At 48.0% G+C, this 7,302-nt stretch overlaps 1 long non-coding RNA gene across 1 annotated transcript; it reads right to left on the minus strand.

Moving 5' to 3' along the window:
* Positions 1–3,079: 3,079 nt before the first annotated feature.
* Positions 3,080–6,456, minus strand: LOC148837252 (uncharacterized). The gene is made up of 3 exons (XR_016090836.1): positions 6,315–6,456; positions 5,908–6,078; positions 3,080–3,318 (listed from the first exon to the last, which is right to left on the minus strand). It is a non-coding gene; the product is annotated as an uncharacterized LOC148837252 (long non-coding RNA).
* Between the last annotated feature and the right edge of the window lie 846 nt (positions 6,457–7,302).

The raw sequence follows: 7,302 nt of genomic DNA on the forward strand, positions 1-7,302 counted from the left end.
CCTAGAAAGCTGGTGGTTTACAGGAAGTGCTGATCAAGAAAAGGAGTATTTTTTACCATCAGCAATTGAAACAGAGCTTGGCAGTGTCACTGAGGACAGCAGGAGGGGCCGTCCTGCCCAGTGCCGTCCCCCCGCAGTCACAGAGGAATTCAAGTGAAACCTGGACAAAGTAAGTGGAAAGTGAAATGTAGAGAAACAGCAAAGCAAAGTTCAGAATGGACAGCTGAGGAGAGGGTAAGGATCAGCTCTCTGCTATCTGTAATCAGCACTGCTGGGCGAGTGCGAGCTGCACTAATAATATGGGCTCCTGCTGTGAAAAAGACCATCACTTCTGTAGAATCCTGGGCCAATGGGTTCTGACCCACTGTGGATCTGCAGCACTCTGTGTGCTGTCAGGAGCTGAGTGGGGTGGGTTCTGACCCACTGTGGATCTGCTGCAGTTCTGTGTGCTGTCAGGATCCTGAGTGGGGTGGGTTCTGACCCACTGTGGATCTGCTGCAGTTCTGTGTGCTGTCAGGAGCTGAGTGGGGTGGGTTCTGACCCACTGTGAATCTGCTGCAGTTCAGTGTGCTCTCAGGAGCAGAGTGGGGTGGGTTCTGACCCACTGTGTATCTGCTGCACTCTGTGTGCTGTCAGGATCCCGAGTGGGGTGGGTTCTGACCCACTGTGGATCTGCTGCAGTTCTGTGTGCTCTCAGGAGCAGAGTGGTGTGGGTTCTGACCCACTGTGGATCTGCTGCACTCTGTCAGCAGTTCTGGCTCTGTACTTCTGTGCTGTCAAGAGCTGCTGGTTCTCAGATCTCAGATATATGACCTTTTCGCTCTTCAAGATTAGGTCTCGGATTCAGCTGGCAGACCTGAGGGGGTTTTCGTGTTTCATGACAATAACAGGAACAGGAACTCCCCTTCTGTCAGTCCCAGGAGTCCCAAAAACAATTAGGGTTCCAATCTGATCATTAATACCAGACTCACAAAAGCTTGTGCTTTTAAAAGTCATCACTCTGGTGTACAACAGACTTCAGCAGACTTATCTTTGTGCCAGAGCATTGCGATTCTGAATCAGCACATTCTGCAGCTTGGTACCGTGGTGCTGTACGATGTCTGAAGCTTTCTCCTGGCTTCTTGACAGAATTAAACATCGGCTCTGGTCTGACAGTCTGTTTCTGTGGGAAGTGTATTTATTGCTCACAGCATGAAACGACAGAAAACCCGAATATAAAAACATGGTGGAAGAATCCGTTCCCTCATGAACTTGAGAGTTTCTTTCTTTCTTTCTGGAGCAGTGGACTTGCATGTGTTTCTCTGCAATAGGATTATTTAGCTGAATCTTTGACAGTTTCCAGCCCTGTGTCAGAAAGACAGGGATATTGTTCTCTCGTGTGGCCAATCGCCCCAGTTCAGAGTTCAGTGCACTCTGCTCTACAAGCCAGCGCCTGGTCTTCCTTCCAGCAGTGGCTGCGCTCTGCTCTCTGTGCTCTGCTCTCTGCGCTCTGCGCTCTGTTGCAGTGCCAGCTCATGTGTTGGGATCGGTGGTAATCCACTGAGGGAACCACCTCTCGCTGGTCCCGCCGATCCCACAGTCCGACTCACCTCACTGCCTGTCCCGTGGACACTCTGAGTGGGACAGGGGTGTCTCCAGAGAGAGAGAGCCGCCTGGCGCGCAGGCAGGTGACACGAGTGACGAGTGACGAGGGGCGACGGCCTGCGACTGCGCCTCGTCCCTGGGGCCAGCGCCCGGCGTGGCAGAGCTCTGCAGTGGGGCAATCAGAGCAGAGCCCCTTCTCTCTGCAGTATGGATGGGAACCTGCTTGTCTCATTTATTTCTGTTTGCTTAGTGGAGGCGGCTTCAAGCGTTTCCACACCTCTAGTTTCATCTTCTTGTGAGCTGTGTGCAGCGGTGAGCAGCGACCCAGGATGATCATCAGGGCTGTGACAACACCCCATTACCAGTTTCTGAAAGGACCCCAAGTATGTGATCGTGCACCTTGAAAAGCCTGCTGTATTAACGCATCCATTTTATTAACGGAAACACTTTGACTGTGGACTTCCGGTGTTCATTCCCAACTAGTGCGCCCTGTCCCACTGCTCCGGCGCTGGCAATGTCTGAAGAATTCTCTCCTACAAGCCAATAACTCACTGGCATTCAGAACAGTATGTTCTATTAGTCGTATAAAATACAGGGATCTTTTTCTCAACTTAACGGGACAAGACTCTACTCGAGAAACAGCGCCAGCAGCCCTGCGGTAAGGGGGGCGATGCTGGGCTCGGCTGTAGTCTGAATTCATCAGGTTCACTGCGAGCCTTCTCGGAATCGGCGCCTTTTGTTTCTCTCTTCTCAAAACAAATTAAAGGCGCAGCCGGGGGGGGGGGTGCCGCATCTTCCTGTGAGAGCTGCTATCTCTTCATCTGCGCCCCCGACCCAGCCTTCCTATCGGCTCTCCCCTCCCCGCCTCCCTCCCTCGCAGCGCGGCGCTGTCTCAAAGAGACCGCAGGGCGCCCGCAGCCCTACCGCACGGGCGGGCAGGAGAGGGTCAGCAGCAGGACTCAAGCCCTCAGTGAGCCCGCACAGGCGGGTCAGCTGCGCTGGGGGAGGGGGGCCCGGCGCCTCGCCCTGGCCGGCGGTCGGCTCCGGGGGCAGCGCCGGGGAGGGAGCTGTGAGCCCCCCGGCGCGCTGTGCGGTGGGAGTCTCTACCTGCGAGCTGTACGGCGCACCTGCGCCTCTCGGCTCCACTGCGGTGAGCCGTATGTAGGGCAGACATGGAGCCGTCGCCCCCTGCGCGCTTCTCAGAAAAGACCCCCCCCGCACACGCACGAAAACAAGACCTCCCGCGGATCCGGAGTGTGGAGTGTGGCTCATTAGAGACTTCTCTCCCCGAGCCGCAGTGCAGACAGTCGGCCTCGGTGTGCTGGAAAGAGTCTAGATGGCCAAGTCATTTCGCCCGGCAGCTCTGGGTGTGTCCGGCCTGAGCCCCTGAGCTCAGTCCCTGACCTGCTTTGCACCGCACATCGCTTTAAAGAGGCAACGTTCATACAACACATGAGAAACAAACGGAAATATAGAGGAGAAAAAAAACACGCTCTTTCGTTTTCAATGAATTTATTTCTATTATTTCTAAGTTCGTTCTGCCACCACAAATGACCATTTTAAACCCTGTTTTGACCACTGGGGTTCCATTCCGGGTGCCGGTCGCGGCGTTAGGAGCCCTGCCGCTAAGCTGTGCGCTCGCCAGTCACCAGCCCGGCTCCGAGCGGCCCTTCAGTCCGGGTGCAGCAGCGTGGCCTCGGGTCTTGTTCTGTCAGCAACACTGCGGTTCCTCTCCTGAGATAAATATCTTATCTTAACTTTATTCAGAAGAGTTGGGTCCACAGTTCTTACACTGTCAGGGTTTAACCATGTTTAACATGTAGTGTACAGTAACCTTTCCGACAGATGTAAAGCTGTCTATAGCACCTGCATTCATACAGCACATCGTTTTGTACACTTAGCACTGTTTATAAACCCATCGCGTAACAGTCTATTTGCACCCATTCCACTAAGATAAGATCTATAAGATCACCTTATTAGCCATATACTAGCCCCACACAGTATCGGTATGCAAAGGAACAAGTAAAGGTTTATTCCAGGCTGAAAAGAGAAGAAAGGCAGTTTCGGCAGTGGAGCCTTCTTCGGGTGTGATTTTGTATCAGTATCAGTATGTTCCAGCTTGGAGCTGGTGTCTGGGGCAGTGTGGCCCGGTGCGGGGCTGTACCAGGCTGGAGAGCCGCTCTGTAGCCGACAGACGGCTTGCCTGCTGTTGCACTGAGCACTGAGAGGCGCATGGAAGGGCTTCTCGCCTGCGCTGTGCTCGTCTGTGCGCTCCGGGTGCAGAGAACCGGGAGGGCTGTTAGAGAAGAGACTTCAACACGTCTTCCAGCCCCGAGCAGAGCGCTGGCATGGCAGAGCTGTAAGACCCCCGTTCTCCCGTTCGAGTTACAAGAGCTACTGCACGAGTCAGAACCGGCAGACGGTTTGGAATCACACAGATACTGTGGTAGATTTTTCTTAAACATTTCATCTTCTAAAATTAAAGGTTGTTTTTTTTTTCAATTAAGTTTGTTATCGTTTAAAAACAGACGGTTTAAAAAAATTGAATTCCATGATAGCAGAATTAAACTATAAAATAATTAATTATTTAATAATAATGATTAAACTATTAAATACATTATTAAATTAAACACAGCGACATCGCCGCTGTGAAACAGACACTCGCCGCAGTTTCACCAAAATGAACCTCCAGGACTGTCGGAGCCGTTTGTGTCGCGTCGTGTTATAAATAAGACCCCCTGGCATATCGCCAGCACCTTCAGCATCCGGACACGCCGCCGTCGTGACCATCAAGCTTCATCGTCGTGTTTTTAGAAATCTCCAGTCAAGAATTATGTAGGAAAAAAGTGTAATAATATGGACCACTATTTTCCGTTTATATAAAACATTGTGATGACTTGTAGTAGCTGCAGGAATATTAACAAAACATTTTAAACGAGTTCCAGATAAAAAAATCCAAATTCCAAGTCAAAGACTTATGTGAAGATTAACACTAACTAGCTGATCAATAAACAGCAGATTTTGAGCACCAGTGTTAATAAACTCATTATAATTGTTTTTGAAAATCAGCTCAAATCAATTCTGAGAGGACTTGGTGTTTTGAGCCACTGATCCACGCATTCAAGAAACGACTTATAATTAAAAAGCTTAGCTTACAATTACAGTATGGAAATAAGAATGTCGAAATATTACATGTGACTAATTAAATTACTGTGCCATAAATGTGATTTTTAAATGACTACCTGTATGATGATTAAAATAATAATAATAATAATAATAATAATAATTGGAGTGGAATATATTAATAATATATAGAATATATTATATGTCAATAATTATGGAATTAGTCAAATGGTAACACATTTCTAGGCAGCTCAGCTCCACAGTGAGTCCTCCTTGCTGTGTCGTGCACGCAGGTCAGACCTTGCCAGTGAGGTTCATTTCTGAGTCCAGACAATATTAGTCAAATCTCTCAGCTGACTTTTCTACCCTGCTGATATATATATATAGTTGCACTTGATTCAATTAATGATTTTACTATTGATTTATTCTTTTTTGCTGAGGTGTCCAAAAATAAAAGTTAAATAAAATACCAAAAGTAATAGTTTCCCACGTCTGAGAACTATTTTTGATTGAATGTACGAAGTCCTAGAGCTTTGCTGTGACTCTGAAGGCTCAGGTCTGGACAGTTTCCAGCAGTGGGGCTGAGATGAGCAGTGTCTTACTGCCACTGTCGGTAACTCAGATACTGAGGCCATGATTCCTTTTAAAGACTTGTGCCACAGGCGTGTAAAGTCTACTGTGTCACAGGTGTCATTTCCTTTACAAAGGAAAGCAGGGTTTAGAGTTCTGCTCAGTCTTTTTCATAATGATCTGCCTGCTTTTCTTAAACTGAAATGACGGAACTGTTGTTATCTTAGTCTTTCACAAACAGCCTGGGGACTGATTTAAAATGAGACATTTAGAAACTTTAATTTATTAAAAAAAAACAACTACATTTTATCTGTTATAAAATGTCACTTCACTGATGTGTTTGTGGAATTTTGTGCCAAACAAATGCCATGATATCTGTCTGATTAAAATTGCCTTTAGATGAGGTTAATTTATTGAATAATAACTAAATAGTATCTGCCATAAAAATGGAGAAACATCTAAGAACTTACATTAAGATTTAATTAAATTTAATTAAAAATGTTCTCTTTCAGATGTGTTGTTTTCACAGCATAATATCTCATTTCATCAAATTCACAATATAATCTGTAATAACATTCAATATAATAACATAAGACCTATCAGAATTATATACCCAATGTTCAGCCTCACCTCTACAGCGACCTTGATCACACCCGGTGTTGAACCACTGTACATCAGCTGCGGGCTCTCCGGCTGGGAGCTCGCACATCTGGAACGAGCGGCCTGCCCTACAAGAGCAGCACGTCTGGAGAGCACGTGCAGCGGAGAGGCTCTGGCGACGGGTGAGGAAAGGATAAGAACCTAACAGGAGGATGTTAAAATGTGAATGTCAGCTCTGGAAGTGATTGCTTTTTATTGACCTTAGGTCGGCGTCTGTGAGCTTCACACGATCACAGCAGAGTCCGATTGAGGCATTCCCCTTGGTTTCACCGTCTAAGCGGATCTTCTTCTGAACCTGATCAGCATCTACTGCCTGACTACAACCCCTGAGGGCCTCCTCCAGGGACGGGGCTCAGCTCAAGCAGTCTCTTCCTTACCTCCTGGCAGGCCAGTCCCGCGGCAGCGGTGGCGTGACGAGGGCTATCACGTGCAGCGGCCCTGCCTTCTCCCGAGTCGTGGGACCACAGCCGCCGCTCCGGGTGTCTTCAGTAGCAGGTGGAAGACAGCAGCTCTTGTTCTCTAATTTCAGCAAGGAGGGAGAGAATATAACTATTAAAACTGACCACTTCTGCTCTCTGATGTGCCAGAAACAATCCTCTCCAACCATTCATTCACTCTCCTCTCTACAGGAAAGAATGAACTGGAAGACACCCACCTCTACCTTACTAATGAAACTCTTCAGCAGTTTCAAATCATCATCTCTTAGTCTGTATCAGGCAGACTCCCACAGTTGCAGCTTCAGTGCAAATTGTGGATATATTATGCATCTATCCATTAGCAGGAACCTGGATATAACCTGGACAGGACGCACACACAAGCAGACAGGGACGATTCAGAGACACCACTTCATCCCACTGGAGTACCTCTTGGAGGTGGAAGAAAACCGGAGCAAGGACAGACATAACCTACAGACTCCACACAGACAGTGCTCCCAGTCCATAACAGAACCCAAGACCTAAGATCTGTAAGGCAGCAACGAGAGACACCATCCTACCTCACAGCCTAAAGGTAAACAGACCAATGTTTAACTGATCTTTAGCTATCACATTATTAAACCAATTCAAAGACAAAAACATTTTAGAAGGTATCTGTAGCATTTAAGTAACAACACATTCATTAAAAGAAATTCAATCTTAAACCATTTCCTGTAATGATTCATTTCGTGAAGAAGCTGCTGGAGAACAGTGGAACCTGAAGAAATGCCGTCAGCACTCAGCCAGTCAGCCGGAGCGAAAAGAGCAGCACTGGAGCAGGAGGCGAGGGGGGTTGTAGATGGGGGGTTGAAGTGCTCGGTGAAGCTGCGGAGAAGATTCCCAAGTGAGCGGCTGTGGGCCGGATCCCCCCTGTGCCGGAGCAGTGCGACTC

The sequence above is a fragment of the Atractosteus spatula genome, chromosome 3 (assembly GCF_055471065.1).
Source record: "Atractosteus spatula isolate fAtrSpa1 chromosome 3, fAtrSpa1.hap1, whole genome shotgun sequence".
Lineage (NCBI taxonomy): Eukaryota > Metazoa > Chordata > Actinopteri > Semionotiformes > Lepisosteidae > Atractosteus > Atractosteus spatula.